The sequence below is a fragment of the Etheostoma spectabile genome, unplaced genomic scaffold (genome assembly GCF_008692095.1).
Source record: "Etheostoma spectabile isolate EspeVRDwgs_2016 unplaced genomic scaffold, UIUC_Espe_1.0 scaffold00018427, whole genome shotgun sequence".
In the NCBI taxonomy this organism is placed as follows: Eukaryota; Metazoa; Chordata; class Actinopteri; order Perciformes; family Percidae; genus Etheostoma; species Etheostoma spectabile.
In genome coordinates, this window is record NW_022604254.1 from 116,036 (window position 1) to 134,533 (window position 18,498).

General features: G+C 40.5%; 2 non-coding genes across 2 annotated transcripts; one reads left to right on the top strand and one right to left on the bottom strand.

Annotated features, from left to right (window-relative positions):
• Positions 1–15,737: 15,737 nt before the first annotated feature.
• On the top strand, positions 15,738–15,810 carry trnam-cau (transfer RNA methionine (anticodon CAU)). The gene has a single exon. It is a non-coding gene; the product is annotated as a tRNA-Met (tRNA).
• Positions 15,811–16,528: 718 nt separating this feature from the next.
• On the bottom strand, positions 16,529–16,601 carry trnak-uuu (transfer RNA lysine (anticodon UUU)). Its single transcript has one exon. It is a non-coding gene; the product is annotated as a tRNA-Lys (tRNA).
• Between the last annotated feature and the right edge of the window lie 1,897 nt (positions 16,602–18,498).

The window sequence follows — 18,498 nt, forward strand, 5'->3', positions numbered from 1 at the left end:
GGAATTGATCTTTTTATCTAACTCAGTGAATGAAGCGGCGCCCTAGTGGCTCAGCGGATAGAGCCGGGACTTTAGGCTGAGTCCTCACCGCGGTGGCTTTGGTTTGAGTCCTCCTGCAGGTCTTCTCTGGTCTCTCCTGACTGTCTCTATCACTGTCTTTTAAACGCAGATACGCCAAAGATACAAGTATTTAGAAAAAAGCCTCTTTATTGTACACTTTACTATGTACTTGCACTATTTATAATATAGTGCTTTTTATCATTTAAATGCAGAGGTGGGTAGAGTAGCCAAAAATTTTACTCAAGTAAAAGTACTGTTACTTCAGAATAATATGACTCAAGTAAAAGTAAAAGTAGTCATCCAAATAATTACTTGAGTAAGAGTAAAAAAGTACTTGATGAAAAAACTACTCAAGTAGTGAGTAACTGTTGAGTAACGTCTGATTTATTTCTTAACACAAGCATCAATCAGATCGACAAAAATACAAAATAATCATATTTAGGCAAACTATTGTTCATCCAATCAATAAAATAAATTAAAATTAATTCATTAATTACAAAATAGCTTAAGTTAGAGACTTGTCGCATGAAATTTGGATGGATACTGCATGTGTAAAACATACTGTATGTAACCTAAATGACAAACATCCACCTCTCCACAGCAAAAACTAAAACTACCGCTACGTTTCCTCTAGTTAGATGTTGAGTTGTTGAACGCTGACATGTCCGTTTATTTTGGTCGACACCAGGGCTGCCAACTTTTCCCAAAACCTTGGAGTGAGATTTGGGGGGGCCAACCCATATTTTGCCGCGTACAAAGCAATTTCTTTGGGTCTTTATCCTTCAGGGTTTAAATTGGGATTTGTTATATGTGGGGGGGTGGGGCTCTCCCTAGGGGGGTCTGGGGGTATGCCCCCCCAGGAAAAAAATTGAAAAATAAACCATTATATGGCACTTTCTGGAGAGTTTTTTTGCAAAAAAATGGAGAAATCAAGTCTTACATGATATGTGCAAAACTAGGGTTAAGAGCCTTTGTGTTGTTGTAGTATCAGCAGGTATTAAGGCATTCAGCATTTAGATTATATACATTATTACCTTCTTATGATATAAGAACTGACCCAGACAATGTGCTAAACATAATGAGCCACATGAAGAGACAGTAGCAAATCTCATCAACAGCTGAGAAGATTTGGGTCTGTGGGGAACAGGTCCAGGGGTCCCTGGTGTAGGGACAAGGGACCCAAAGTTAAATTAATGTTGAGGGATCAACTAAGACCACTGGAATTCTAAAGAATAAGAACCACTGTTCTACATAAATTCTTATCCTTTAACCTTTGTGCCAAGGTTCAGTAATGTTTGGCCCTCATCCTCTGCCCTAACTTACTGGATTTACTTTTTGGGAAAAAAAGACTATTTGTTCATTTTATAAAACATCAAATTAATTATTTACAGTTACATTTAGAGATGCACCGAGGTTAAAGAAGCACAATAGTGGCCCAACGTTGCAGTATAGTATATATAGTATAGTGTATATATATAGTATATATAGTATAGTATATATAGTATAGCTCAGATGTGTTTCATCAGATTCCTGCTCATGTTTACAACTTTGTGCACATTCAAAATATAACTCCTCCATCTCTGTTGTCCGAGATTAGGAGAGTTGTAAAATAGTGTGCTGTGCGTGTTATTGCTCCGCTGATATGGTGGATCTCATTCAGACCGTCTGACAGACACAGAGGCCCATTTGGGTCTCTGGTCTCTGACAAAGTTTATAGGCGGCTGTACGCTGCGCATTATCGGGGGACAACACGGATGCAACGCGTCACTGCCCCCCCCAGAGCGAGTCCACTAACATGAACTGAAGTTGCTACGCTACCAGCCGCGCTGCTCACCTCTGTTACAGAGCGAGAGGACACGAAGCGACGGACGGGTCTGTGATACTCAGAGCTCATACCTGGAGCCGGGGAAATGGGATGGATCGTAAAAAAACAAATTCTCAGTTTGCGACAATTCAAAACTTTCACAGACAGGGAGCGCTCTTGAACCCCCTCACAGTCTCTGAAAGCACAACTAGTCGATCAGAAGTGGTTCAACAGGTAGATCTATAGATAAACTCATCTTTCAGAAATTTGACCGACCGGGTTGACACTTCAGCGTGAGAAATCGGGAGTGTGGCGTGTGAGCGTGTGAAACCAGTCAAATGCGTGTGTCTCACGGCCAATGCGTGAGAGTTGGCAGCCCTGCGACACTAAACGCTGCATAACGTAGCTGCTGTTTCACACTTTAACTAAAAGGTAACCATGCTTTCACTATGAGGCCGGGGGGGGGGGGGGGGGGTCCTCCTCGTCTGTGTTGCCTTGGCGACGGTTGATTCTTTGTTTTGCTACGACTGTAAGGTAACACGTCCCGCACATAGATATATACAGTCTATGGTCCCGCCGCTGAGATCGAGTATGGTCACGTGACTGCACAACGCCGTTTGATTGGTGGAACACAGTCACGTGGTAGAGCCTTCAGCGGAAGACTCTCTCTCTCTGTCAAAATAAAACATTACAATGAGACGTACGCGGGGGTAAAAACAATGACGCGTAGTAACGAGTAACGAGCTCATTGGAGCCTGATGTAGCGGAGTAAGAGTACAGTTTATTTTTCACTAATCTACTCAAGTAAAAGTAAAAGTATAGTGATTTAAAACTACTCCTAGAAGTACAATTTTTTCAAAAACTTACTCAAGTAAATGTAACGGAGTAAATGTAACTCGTTACTACCCACCTCTGTTTAAATGTAAATGTATTCAAATTATACTATTCAAAGCCTTGAAGAAAACGTCAGAAATATGGTTATGCAGCTAAATATTAGTGCAATGAATCAAAGTGAAGCAAAAACCTCGAGACATTTTTCAGTTCATACTGTAAATGTTTTGGTTAGTAAATGTGAAAATGCAAATACTGCTATTTTTGAACAGCCTAATATTCATTTTTTTCCCTTTCTGTAAAGTTATAATCTTCATCACTTCTGGTCATGTTTTGATTTGTGATTGAATGTGCAGTGTTCCCAATGCTTTGATATTATGAAATTAAAAGCTATTCTAAGGATTTTGAGCATTATTAACTTTTTAAACACACAGATATTATTCTGCATATCAACTTTTTTTAGCTGGATGTTGGACGTGAAAAGAAGGAAATGGTTCTTCCATAACTTGTCCATAATAAGCTATTCTATGGATTTTGATCTCTCTCTCTCTCTCTCTCTCTCTCACCCCCACCCCCCCAACCGTTTCTGTCTCTTAAAGGAAGTGTCTCCTTGCCTCTGTGTCCTAGTGCTTGCTCTTAGTGAACTGTTGGGTTTCTGTAAATAACATCCCAGAGTCCTGGTCTAGACCTGCTCTTTATGGAAAGACGCGGGAGATAAATAACATCCCAGAGTCCGGTCTAGACCTGCTCTTTATGGAAAGACCTGGGAGATAAATAACATCCCAGAGTCCTGGTCTAGACCTGCTCTTTATGGAAAGACCTGGGAGATAAATAACATCCCAGAGTCTGGTCTAGACCTGCTCTTTATGAAAGACCTGGGAGATGAATAACATCCCAGAGTCCAGTCTAGACCTGCTCTTTATGGAAAGACCTGGGAGATAAATAACATCCCAGAGTCCGGTCTAGACCTGCTCCTTATGAAAGACCTGGGAGATAAATAACATCCCAGAGTCCTGGTCTAGACCTGCGCTTTATGGAAAGCGCAATGAGAAAACTGTTGTTGTGATTTAATATATATATAATCTATATAAATAAAGTTCAATTGAATGATGCACGGATTAACAACGAGCAGTTTAATAGTTAATTTTTTTTTGGGACATTTGATGAACAGAGGTCATTGTTTCTTTTAAACCAATCCATCAGACCCTGGACATTCATCTTTGAAGTCTTTATCCGTCCACAAGACACGTGAGCATTAAACGTGTGTAACTCCAGGAATACGACACAAGATGGCGACAGAGCTCCGCGTGCTCATCCTCCTACAGCCATGGTGCTGTCATTGGGAGTGACAGATAGAAGGTAGGCTAAGTGAAAGTAAAGTGTGTGCAGTGATTTGTTAGAGCTCCTTATGTTTTATCATCATTAACCAACTACTATGAAGCTTCTTCTGGGTCTGCTGGGTCTGTGTCTTCTGGGGAAAACACTTTGTGATGAAAACGGTAAGAATGACTAACTTTGTAGATATGAAGGAGACAGACGGACAGAACCGGGTCTTGTGTCAGTCTTTAGGATCCAGAGTACGCTCTGGGGACTGTATGCTGCTAATTATTATCATCGGTAACACATGCAGCCGTTCCCAGCTCAGGTTATGGATCGCTCCTCCAGATGCAGAGGTGGGTAGAGTAGCCAAAAATCTTACTCAAGTAAATGTAGCTGAGTAAATGTAACTCGTTACTACCCACCTCTGCACAGATGACCGTGGTGTTATTCAAAGAAGACTATGTCAGAATTTGGTTTGCAGGTCGTCTTTGACGTTGGGTGGAAACAGGTGTCAGAAAGCTGTCGCAGGGTAAACTGCGTCTGTTTTTTAAATTCCGAAATTCAATATGAAAACTATTATCGTCCACCCTGAACTTTTGACATGTTGAAAGGGACTTTCTAAAACGCTTAACGTGAAAAAGCTTGGTTTAATGTTCCAAAAAAATAATCAATGATTACCAAATTTCTCTCTTATATTGATCCTCATAACCAGTAAAAACTGCCAAAAAATATAACCCAAAGTCAGATTATTAAAGGATATTGTAAGGAAAAAAACTTAACGCTAAATAGCTTAATGTGAGCTACCTTCTATAATAATAGGACTTTGTCCAAAGATATTCAGTTTACTATCACAGAGGATAGAAGAAACTAGAAATTATTCATATTTAACCAGCTGCAGTCAGAGAAGTTTGACTTTTTGTTTTTTGTTTTACAGAATACAGTGGAAAAGGGCAGAGTGCACCTTTAAAGAGGATGTCTGGCAGGGGCCGGATTCAACACCTTGCCTTCCACACCATTTTTTCACACATTTTGCAAAGTTGACACATGGGCCCATGGGACCATGTGTAAAAAGAGCAAGTGCTGTTATTGTTAACAACAACATGGTACACAAAGGCCTTCACAACATTTGCAGAAAAGGAAAATTTTGTAAAGCGGGCATTTGAACATATCATGATGGATTTTGTTGATTTCACACCGTCACAGGTGAAAAAGTTTTGTTTGGTGATGTTGATCAAAATGGGTGGAGGTGTTTCCCGCTTCAAAACAAACTGCTTCAGTGTTAGCAAAAATTCTAATACAGAAATCATTCCCAGATGGGGAATATCAAGTCGGTTGTCAAGTGATAACGGCACGTTAAGAACAAAACTATGTACATGCGAATGAGGGTAAGAACGCGCAGTAACCTCAGTCCTTTTGAAATTCTCTTCGGCAGACCACCCAGTGTGGGGGTTAGAAGCTTCTAGAGCACCCCTTCCCTCATCAGCTCTATGTGAGCATGATATGTTAGAGTAGTGTGTACAACTGTCTTCTGCTCTCTCTGACATAAGAGTCCAGGTTTCTGCTGCCCTGCCCCACCCAGCTGGAGGACCGCTCCACACGCTGCAGCCTGGAGATTTCGTGGTCGTAAGAAACTTCAGGAGAAAAAACTGGCAATCCAAACGCTGGCAAGGTCCCTTCCAGGTTCTTCTGGTCACCCACAGCAGTGAAGGTTGCTGAGAGGGCTCCGTGGATCCACGCATCACACTGCAAGAGGGTTCCAGGACCAGAGGACAAGCCAGTCCTGCCAGACGCCCGGAAATCCGTGACCTGACATGAGGCGTTCTGTGTCACCAACATTGCAACACACACAGAACAGAAACGAGGCAGTGGTAAAGACTGACTCCGACGGTGTGTCACGTGCTATTGGACGAACCTCTGACACCAGAAGAAATCCACGGCACCAGAAGCAAGACCGCCTGATCTACAGCCCGGTACTGCATCGCCCAGCCACCCACACACACACACAGCACTTTCCTGAAGGGCGCAGTGTCCGCTGTGATGATGGAAGAACACAGGAAGAGAAAGACATGGTGTATGACACAAATGTATTCTTGTTCTCTGTTTTCTGTCTGTGTCTGTGGGGGTAGCATTTTTGTTGTTAGACAGATATGATAGAGATAAATCTGACATCATTTATTCTAACACCACTTCTTCTCCCATTAATGTTACTACTGATGCACGGTAAACACGCACACTCAGTTTTCACTCGTTAAATAAAGGGGTAAAATGAGTAGAGCGCTCTTCACCTTTCTCGTCTAGACAGTATTGGAAACCGAAGTATGAGAAATATAAACAAAGCAATAACCTTAGGACAACAGACTTCATGGTAATGGCTAATACATCAACCACCTTTCTGTTGTAACCGTGCGATTACTTTCAGTCCGAAAATGACAAAATCAACTCAAATGATTAACATTGTGCAAAATAATGGGTTCTTTCTTCTGACAAAGACAACGCATTCATATTCCAACGTATGACTGGGTTCAATCAGCAAATTTACACGCGATGTAGGGATCAATGATTAATGTTGATTAATGATTAATTGTTTCCCCACTCACAGAAATGGGCTTCACCCATAAAACCACTCGTGGTAAACCTAAATAACTATTTGTGCACTGACTGCACTCTACTTTAAGAGCTTAATGTAAAATGATGAGTTACAGTAGCAAATTTGTTTCAGGAATTCTTCCGTGGTAGGGTTTAGTTAATAACGCACATGATATAGATAAGATACATGAAAGTTTGGAAAATCCGACCGCCGTCATGTTTGCGGGGTTCAGCGATTTTCCTAAAGCCTTGTGAGCTATGCGTAACATGTTACTTCAGCACCAGATGGGTCTAGATTTACTGTTAGCAGCTCAGGGGGGGGCTCTGTCATGTATTAGGTGATCAATGCTGCACATTAATCCCAGACATTGAAGGTAACCTCACTGACACCGTCCATCAGCTAAATCACCTCGCCACTAGTCTTAGGGCTCAAGATGTCCCTCACACTTATTCGGGGGGGGATTGGGGCGCTTGGATATTTGGGGAGGGGTGGAAGGCTTGGATGGGGAATATTGTGATTCCAGTAATCTCTGTCATCTGTTTCTGTTTTGAAGTATTTGTTGTATTATCCCATTAATATGAATGATTATTTTCTTTGTTTACTCTTGAGAAAGTTCAGTATCAAGCCTTACAACTCAAAGATGATGGTCCTGAATTGTTTCATTTGCCCTCTTACCATGAGGACGGTTGCAACTCGGACTCAGCTTCCGACTTTGAGTAGTTCCTGATTCATAGAATCCATTTGACTCCTCATCTTTCTTTTAGACTAGATGTAGTGGTAGCTTGTGCCCAGAGGCTTAAATCCCTCACAGAAAAGTGTTTTCCTTTTCTTTTGATTGCATGTATGCTTTTGGTAATTTTCAAATGTATGATGATTAAGGTTGTAATCAAAAGTGAGGAATGTGATGGGAAAATTACATGGACAATGATTTCCACATAGGCAATGACTGCTTATCTGTGCTTATTCAGTTCTTTTACATTCGTAAAAGTAAATCTGTGTTTTAGGTTTAAAGGGGTGATAGAATGGTTGTATGGAGTATATCACGCTGTTCTTTGAGGTCTCCTGATAGGGTATGTAACATTTGTTGGACTGAAAATGTTGATTTTGCTGTTCTTTTGGCCCTCACACCACCCTGCTAAATTGACCTGGCTTCAAACGAGAGCTTTTCTGCCTTATATGGTCTGCTCATGAATATTTAAATAAGCTGCGCGCTGATTGGTTGGTGTGCAACGAGCTTTGCTGCGGCACACAAACATGACTAAAACATCCAAGGTGGCGATAGCATGGTTACCGTATCTGTTTGAGCCTGAATCAGAGGAAGGATCTGATATCGAGGAGCAACCTGCCAGTAAATTGGAAATGACTTCTTCAGACTGGTAAGTTTAGTCATTTAGCATTTACTTGCTTTTTCAACATTAGAGGTTTGTTGTCACACTAGTGTAATGCTCCCACTTCAGTGTTGTAGCCTAAGAATAACTTTGTATTAGCCCCGTTTTAGTATTGTAAGCAACATAACTTATTAATTTGCACATGGACAAATATTTTACAACTTGTAACCTTGCAATTTCAGTCAAGATGTCCAGTTGGCAGAAAAGTTAGTGGCTAGTTCATAGAGCTGCTCACAACGAAAGTCTCGTAGTCACATTGTAACATTTGTTACCGTATACTCTCCTGCTGAATAGGGATTGATTGTGATTATGAGTTACGTACATTCTTTACCACGTAGTAGTAATGTTATCTTACAACAGGACGTCCATTTAGCTGCACAGGAGCCTTTTTCTGTTCAGTTTGTATGCTACGTCTAATGTTATCTTGGAACTAATATCATGCAGATTAGATCATCTATGAGATTATTACCTTCTTAACATGTAGTAATCTAATGTAGTATCTTACCTTGGCAGGTGTACTTGTGGAAACTGTACACACATGCCCCAGGAGAGAGAAAATATATTTTGCCAATAAATACTTCAGTTAAATAAAACTAGAGATACATTAACTCAAGCTACTTTATGCTTTCTGCTCATTCAACATTATGAAATAACAACAATCTCATTATGTTTGTTTTTACAGGTCATGAAAAGAATGACCTCGATTCCTGAAGAGATAACCTGTATGGCTCACCATCCTGGCCTTCATCCGTGCCTCAATATATATTCTTTGCAAAATGCAATGAATATTTACAGAGTTGACCATGGCCAGTTGAGAATCAGATGGATGGAAAGGTGAGGCCAATGTGATACCCCTGTTAGCAGTTCAAGTATATAAATAAAATGTTTATAACAGTACCCATTGATTATTGATTCAGCATTATTACAAAAACACAGTATTATCAAGACAACAAAATTAAAAACTTTATTTTGTTTCAAAACAATCATCATTACTCTTAAATCTAAAAAATAAAAAATGTGATTGTCCACTACACCCTGTTCTCTTTGTAGGCAATGCAGACACATGGCTTATAGGACTTTTGTGAGCTGGTGCTGGGTTTTCTTGGTAGAAGGGTCCGTGCCGTGATCCCCTCTTGTGTCGTGCTGCGTGGAGGGAGTTTCTGGATGCTTCAGGGCAGTATGTCGGGTTGGGTGTCTGTCGAGCTGAGCACACAGGTCCTGGTGCACAGGAATCTGCCGGACTGCTTCCAGATAAGGAAGGAGGCCTTGCATCAGGTCTAAGACATAGCCTGTTGTGTGTGAAAAGTCATTTTTAGCACCTATACCATTGCACATTCAGATTTGTTGTTTGCAGAGTGTGAAAAGTTATTTTGAGTGCCTATAAGATGCAATTTTTATTTTTTGTTTGTAATACAAAAAATATTTAAACTTACAAACTTTTGGCTCTGTCTTCACTTCTTTGACGGTGTAACCTCCCCTGTTGGCCTTTGGGAACAGACGTCTGTACATTAGTTTCCCCTTGGCTGTCTTCCGTTGTGGCTGCAAGATACAACCTTAAACAAAAAACATAATTTTTTTAACATAACTGTATTACCTTTTACACACACCAAGCAAAATACTCCAGTTAACTCACAGCAAAAGCAGTTGCTATACCTCTAAGCTGTGCCAAAGCTGGACTCTTACCAGTGTTGTTACAAGTGTCTTACAGTTAGACCAGCTTAAAACTGAAATGATTTGCATTTATATGGCCGGCCATTAGGCTTGATGTCTCTCGAACATTGCTTGTGTCTCACTTATTCAATGAACAAAACCAGTTTCTGCAGACAATTTGTCCCCCATTCACATTTGCCTTTTCTAAAGACTTGTTTTGTTGAATGACAAAGTTCATAGGGCGTGTTCATACCTGCAAAAGGCATCTTCAACACACAGTCTAGCATTCAGTCATACCTGTTGTATACAAACACATTCCTGCCTATTGTCCAAATTATTTTCACCAGCCTCCCCCACAAAAGGAAATGCAATTGATTGAGATCAGTGATAATCCAGATGAATAGTTCTATTCCTACTATAAATAGTTCACTAATGTGTTGTGAAAGGCTCACATATTTGATAAAAGTCCCTCACTCATCATGGTAACATTGTTAGATAACACTGCTCTGCTAAATGCTACCCAGTCACAATGCTACACAAACACCATAAAACGTCTGGTTTTGTAAGAATAAGTAGAAAGGTTACCTTGTATGATATGTGAGGTCTTGATGTCTTATGAGACAGTTGTGTCCCCCATTTGTTTAGCAAGCTGCATCTTTCGTGTCTTGTTCTTCTTGTGATGTAGCGTTACTCTGAAATAAAAAAAAAACTGCAAATCAATACACTGCAGTCTATATACACACTGTTTTCACGAGATTGACTAGATATCATATGAAATGATAACGTTTCCAGTTCTGTTGTCGAAGCAAACGGGATGCTATAGCTAGCTAGCTAGCTGAGTAACGTTACAGCTTAGCGCTAGCTCGCAACCAAACTATCAGGATTCTACTCAGCTGCAGTTAGCTTTCTTGCTGAAATACAATAAAAATGAACCTGACAAAGTGGACAAACATGCATGGTGAACTATAGATGGAGCTACATGACATCACAGGGTATTTATTCGAATGGAACAGTTAGGAAAATGAAACGTTAGCCCCTTTGCCATTACAGTTGATCAACACACATTCAGCCTATGCTAGCTACAGGCTACGTTAGCATTGCTAATGTTACTGTTAGCGACGAAATCATACTTACAGCTTGATGTTGGGATGACCGGACAGTCGGAACAGCAACAGCAGCTTAGCAAATCCTGCTTTAAATTGTCCAAAGTTTTGAAAACTGTCTTTGGGGGAAAAGTTCCCTGGGATCTCCTTATAAACAGCAGCCATGCCCGTTGAGTGTTTGCTTCCTTGGGAAGACTAGCTATGAGAAGTGTCTCCGTTCCCTGTACAGCCTGGAACTCTGCATTTACCACCCTGGTTCATTGTCAATATCCTGGGAAATATTCCAAACTTTCTTCTTAGTAAATCCCGTCAGAGTACAGGAGCAGCGTTCTCAGTCGGACATCTAACGCTAACTGACCTAACGCTAGCTGCATTAGGAGCTGGTCTCAGGTCAGTGGCCTGTGTGTAAATGTTGGGGCTGGACCGTTCTCCTAATACGGCCATGGGCGTGACAAAGCTAATGGTTCTAAAATCCTGACGTCATCTTTTGGCTTTGTTGGGATTCGCCCGTTTTCAGCGGCAGTTTCAAAATGTGGGATTTTCAGAGGAAAGGCATGTCAATGGATTTCAAGCTTTTATGTATGTCCTATTTACCCACCAAACTGTCGGTATTCACATATGACAAGGTAAAATCGGTTTTGCATTCTATCACCCCTTTAAGACAAAAGTTGTGAAATAGTGCCAAGTGTGACCAAAAGAATTGGAAAAAAAAATACCTTCTCTTTTCTCCTGTTTTGTACACAACCCAAAGTTTCAAAAAACAAAAGATACTTTCTCCTAATCTCTCAGTTAAATCACAGTCAATATTTGTCTCACAAATCGTCTCAATGTCCAATTTAAATCATTTATCCAACAGAATTAAAACTTTAACTTACCCCGCTGTTTGAAATTGCTTCCTTGTTGTTTGGATTTCAGAGTGGAATCAGGGGAGCTTTCTGACCCTCTGTCTCTCAAGATGTTTGGCGAGGTTTAGAGGCAGGTGATCATCAGATCCCTGGATGCATGCCCTCATCAGTCACCGGTGGAGTCCCTTTCTGATTCCTCCTTGAAATCCTGTTTGTGACGCCAAACTGTAGTAGAAGTTTCTTGTTACAGCAGGGAGGAATTTGCTGGAATTAAGACTCTGTATATAGAAAAAAGACTGAAGGCTGCAAACTGAATCAAAGTTTAGTCTCCGGTGAAAGTTTAATTGTTTTCTGCAGAGAAAAATCTAAATGACAAGAACAGCCTTCACAATGCACAAAGTTACAGAGTGACAACAGTTCTGTGTGAATACAATCAGTGATACACTTCATTATATCCAGTGCCCCCAGAGGAGAAAAACCCTTGTTTGGAAAAAAGTTTAATCTCAAACATAACAATCAGTGGACCTCAGGCAGACAGTTAGTTCCATTAAGTATTTCTGAATCTGCCCTCCTTGTGTCAAGTGTCTTGACCGGTCGTTCTATCTTAGCTGAAAAAGAACATCTTGTCTCTTGGATAGGCCATGGTCTCGACCTGGGACCTGCTATGATAAACACAAAACTGTTTCTGTCAGACTTTAGGCCATTTGTCCTTGGAGGACAAATGCAAAGTCATAGCAAATTCAGTTGTCTTCTACAAGGAGAAGACACTGAGGACAGATTCAGAAGTCATATACTCTGAGAGGCATTGGAGATCTTATCATGAATAATTAATATGAAAATCATTGGTTAAATTTAGTTTTCCATTACAAGTTACTGTTTGAAAAAATGAAAAGAATTGTTATTGACATAGAGGCAGATGAAGTGTTTATGACCCCTCAATGATGACAAAAGGATACATCCGCTGTCGGGGGTCTGATTTAAAGAAATGGTACTCTTTAAAATGTTGGGGTTCTAGCGTTAAACTAATGAGGAAGAATTTGACAAATATAAATCAACCAAAAACTTAGTCTTTCAAATGTTACACCTGTATCTGTTAAGTCTTAACCATTCCCTGACCGGGAATTGAACCCAGGCTGCGGCAGTGAGAGCACCAAATCCTAGCCACTAGACCATCAGGGAGTCACATCTATCACGTTTATCTTTGTAGATGTGAGTTTTCCTCTTCACTCACTGGAATGACTCATATTGTTTTAGGCGAGGAATGGCGTCTGGCTAGAGTTTCAGAAGGCAGGACATGACAGATTACACATCTGTCACATAGTCAGTTTCTATTCTTAAATACCAAGTCTCTTGCTGTTCTTTGACTAGTTGGCCACCCCTGCTTTGCATCACTCCAGGTATGTAGAAAGCAATCTGTTATGCACCTTTGCATTGCACAAAAATGTCAAAATTTGGACCTGAATCCAACAATAACAATACTCGACACTCACATTCAAACACCTATAGGATTATTAGGAACACCATACTAATACTGTGTTTGACCTGATTCTTCATAGAAATGTTGGCCCATATTGATAGGATAGCATCTTGCAGTTGATGGAGATTTGTGGGATGCACATCCAGGGCACGAAGCTCACGTTCCACCACATCCCAAAGAAGCTCTATTGGGTTGAGATCTGGTGACTGTGGAGGCCATTTTAGTACAGTTCGGTTAATTACAGATAGAGAAGTGTCCACTCCAGCAGCGGGGGCAGATGTCTCTTTTTGGTGAGCACAGGTCTGCACATGTAGATTTTACACTAAGAAGGTAAAGTTAATTGGGATACTAGAAATTTACTAAAGATGCAACCATAATGTATGTTGTTAAAATTGACTTCTATCTGTGGCTGTTGATTTCTTTGATATTTGTATTAGAAAACTAATGTGCAGACAGCCACACCTGCTGCTGCAGCTGGCCCAGCTCCGTCAACTGCTGCTGACCCTGCTGCTTTAACTGGTGCTGGACCCTCTGCTGGTCCAGTGCAATCCAAATTATCCCTTGAAATGGTTCCCAGCACTACTATTTAATGAAAAATTTATATTACATTATATTATAATATAGTGCTTAATATAAGGTGACCAGATTTCTCAGACAAAATCCGGGGACATTTTCAGCTCAGAAGCGTATTTACCTCCAAAACAAGTAATGTTTTTATTTTTGTAAAACTTAAAACGGGGACACTAGACCTAGAGCTGTTCTTATTAGGGGAGCCCCCCCCCCCCCCCCAGTATGATCCTAGACCCCCCCCCCCCCCTGCTACTACTTCCTCTACTCCACTCCACTACACCTCAAGATAGAAAGTCCTAATATTTCAAGATAAAAGTCCATCCTTATACTTCAAGATAAAAGTCCTAATATTTCAAGATAAAAAGTCCTAATATTTCAAGATAAAAAGTCCTAATATTTCAAGATAGAAAGTCTTAATATTTCAAAATAGAAAGTCCTTATAGTCCTAATCTTTCAAGATAGAAAGTCCTAATATTTCAAGATAGAAAGTCTCAATATTTCATAATGTTGTAATGTTTACTGAACTACTGACAGCTTTTGCTTTACTGCTCAAGGCTTGTTTCTGCAACAGTTCCTTGAGAATCAGATACAATAAAAACTACTGAGGACATATTTTCCTTTGACATTGATGCATATTAAACGAGATCGCTGCAATGTAAGTTAATAGGATAATTGTCCAGCTTGTATTTACGTTCATAAAAGTGCTTGTTTAGCTGCTAACAGACTCAGATTAATATTCTAAGTGTCTGACAACATTATGGGAAGGATTTCTAAGGAGGTCGACCTTTCTGTTAAAGATTAAGATCCTTTTTAAAACATAAAAGTCCGCGAAATTGCGTTCGCTAAACGCACCAGACTCCATGTAAATAATCAGTGATTTTAGCATCGTAAAACACGGCTTCTAAAACATCTCTGAGCACCGCTGGCTCTGGCTGCCTGGAGCCTGCGTGTGTTGGGTGTGCGACTATCGGCTACGTTTTGTCAGTTTTTTCTTTCATTCAGATTTCGGGTTTGTCAGTCACAGTGAAAACCGGGGACATTTCCGGGACAGATCCAGCCGGGGACAGGTAGCCAAAATCGGGGACTGTCCCCAGAAACCGGGGACGTCTGGTCACCCTAGTTTAATATCCTTCTCAGTAATGAGGGAATGCCAAATGTTAACACAGTACAACTTTAATTGCAGGAACAAAGGCCAACAGCCTAAACTTTCAGCTGTTTCTGCTAGAAGGCCTGAGCAGGTGGAACCAGGACCGGGCTGCACAGTCTCTAACCACCAAACCCTCGCATCTCCTCAGCTACTCTGGAGACCTGGTCCAGTAGGTCACACCGATAGTCTGAAGGTGCTTGGTCGGAAGTATGTTCCGTTTTTCCAGCCTCCGCCCCAATACACCGTATGTTAAGCAGCAGGCATGTTATTCACCATTCATTAACTCTGCATTTACATATTATTGTTTATTTATGTATTTGTGCTCATTCATCCTTATAAGATCTCTCTATATTATTTTTGTCCACCTCCCAGGAGAGCTTATTGGTGTTGACTACTTGTATAATCAGACAGGCCAACCCATTCAGGACATGAACCCAGACTCTGAGAAGACAGATGAGCTGTTGGAGGATATCAACATTGGGGAGGAGCAGGAAGATGAAGGCTTTGAGGACCAGGATCTAGACCCAACAGTTGTGAACCTGATAACATCAGCATCTGTTCCAGGCCAGTGTGTTGCTTCATCCAGCCAGCCTGCTGCTGCCTTTGTGTCTACCCCAGCTACCCAGCCTGCTGCCGCATCAGTGTTGAACCTAAGATCTGGTGCTAGGTGGGGATCGAACCTGTGACCTTTGAATCTACGTTAAACTTCCCTTATTTCCCAGAAACATTCCAATTTCAGCAATTAAATTAAAGTCTGACTTAATAGAAACTATAAAACTTTTACACTTTGTGTGTAATTTAGTATCTTTCTCATCTTTTCTCTCATTTCCTCCTTTTTCCTCTTTTCCTTCTCCCCCCTTACAGACTATTGTTCCCCAACATTGTTTTTATTGAGATTGACGACCAGATTGGTAGTTTTTCCTAAATTTCCCCAACCATTGCAACAGTTTACTTAGCCTCATTGGCGCAGTGGGCAGCGCGTCAGTCTCATAATCTGAAGGTCGTGAGTTCAACCCTCACATGGGGCAGGTGTTATAAAATCAATGGGGGGGTAAAAAGGGGGACTATGTTCTCAATAAGAAGACTTCCGAGAGATTTGCAAACCAAAAAAACACAAATAATGCTGACAATAGAATCGAACTTAGCCTTTGTGTGATTACATAGGTCTCCTCAAACAATGTTATTATTGAGATTAAAGACCAAATTGTTAGTTTTTCTGAAATTTTCCCAACCATTGCCACTCCTTTCATAGCCTTGTTGGCGCAGTAGGCAGTGCATCAGTCTCATAATCTGAAGGTCGTGAGTTCAACCCTCACACGGGGCTGTTTTTTTTAAAAAAAAAAAACACAACTGATGCTGAAAATACAGGGACAGGTGGTTGAATACTGGCACTAGCACATGAATGGAATTTGACATTATTTGGTTATTTCTGAGATTGATACAATGAAAGGAATTATTTAAGAGTGGTAGCAAACCAATGAAAAGGGTTATAGAACATATGTGGTATGTCCTTGGACATACTATCCAAGCAGGGAGATGAGTACAGAGATGTGGGTGCTAGCAAGATGGATGTAGGTTGCCCATTGTTCATTTAGACTTACCAGCAACATTGTTATGATACAAACCTGCTTGAAAAACAGGTGCAATTCTTTTTAGAGACTTGCGCATGGAACACACATGACATGACAGTGTCAAAATTTCAGGTACGTCAAACGGACAATTCATCTAGCAAAACGTGTAACCATACGCCCGAACAGGGTCTTGAACCCTGGACCCTCAGATTAAAAGTCTGATGCTCTACCGACTGAGCTACCCAGGCTTCTAAAACTACTGGCTGTGGAAAAAACCATCTGCTGAACTACAGATTAAAGTGCAAGTAAATTTAGACCATCAAGCTGTTGCCATGATCACGGTCTTCTGGACAGCAGGAGGGTAGACCATAATTTGCACAATGCCTGAGAACACCAAATGTTATTGCACAAACTGGTTGAAAATTGGCCAAAAAGGTTAATTAAAAAGCTCAAAGTCACAACTCATTATGGCCACTCGCAGACTGTGAACATCCTGCAAACCTGCATGACAGATGACAATAGCGAGCACTTCATACATATCACACAATCAAGCTGTTGCCTTACCAGGGACTTAAGCTGTGGTTTTCTTTTTCGCTCAAAACGTTGATAACCTAATGCAATTTTATGGCTACAGACAAATAAACTTTACTGCTAGTGGGTACAATAAAACAACTCTCCCTCTTGTTCCGCTTCCATACTCTTAGTGTCCTCATGCGGAAGCCCTATACGTAATTTGAGCAAAAGCCCTCGTGACAGGAAGAATCCACCAGATGACTTGCCATCCAGCAGGGAGATCAGCACAGAGATTTGGGTGCTAGCAAGATGGATGTAGGTTGCCCATTGTTCATTTAGACGTACCACCAACATTGTTGTGATACAAACCTGCTTGAAAAACAGCCACGATTGTTTTCAAAGACTTATGCATGGACCACAAATGATATGGGAGTGTGTGACAGGGCGCATTGCGACCGTCACCTTAGCGATGCGCTACTTGTACCTCCTACGTCTGAACACTGACTTTAAAATACTCTCATTGTGATATGCTAGTGTGTGTGACACGTGTTTGTTTTGTTACCTTGTATTGTGTTTAGATTTATCAGTTACTCCATTCATTTCCATAGTCCTACTGTTATCACGTGGTTTTCTAGTGCACGTATTTAACAGCTGAAACTACGGTGATAGGCATGCATGCAACGCTGACTCCATTACTTCCCCAATCTGTTAATCATCTTTATACATTGTTCATCATTACATCTTATCTCACTAAATGTTTCTTAGTTACAATAACCACACGACAATCAGTTCTTTGTTAACCTGACATCTGTTTATTTAACTTAAAGTTAATACAGTCATTCACTAGCGTATGTGTCATCTTACCGGCGTCTTCTGATGCAAGTTGTAAAAGGGAGTTTGTTGTATACACCGGGGCTTTTAAAGGTGGGCGGACTTCTGGGGTTGCTGGAAGCGACCCAGGATTAATTAATGCAATATAAATATTGTAAACCTTTGTAAACTGTAGTGAGGTTAAGAGGGTTTTGTTCTATTTATATTTCTATGTGTGTCTGTGAGTCTTGTGTCAAGACTCTTCGAGGTAAGCAGGAAGCTCAAATAAATGATAGTTGCAAGGTCTACCAAATGTTTAACTTTGCAACCCGTAACCCTTTTGTTGCCACTGTCCCTCAAAATGTGACTCCCAAAATTTTCCTTCCCCTGAGTGTGAACATAATAAGTTATTTACACTGCTGAAAAGCAATTCACATTTTTAAATTACCTCCACTGCTAAAAGCATAATAAAGAAAATGTAAAATATTTCTATAAAATGAAATAGTTTAATTTTTAGAGATATTTTATTTTTCCATTTCATTTCTATGCTTCTATAACATGAACAAACAATTTTATTCACCTACAGTAGCACTACTGCTGTTGTTTTACAGCAGACTACAGCAAATTCAAAAAATACAGTAAATAAATGTGAATTAAATGTTACTACCCATAATGCAATGCATATTACAGTAATGAACCGGAAAAGAAAGTTATCGTATTTTACGGTAAGTAACTGTAGAAATTACAGCAAAGTCTAACCGTGTTGGGAATGTACATAATTACAGCTCTGATTCAATACAGGACCAATGTCAGAGATCATAT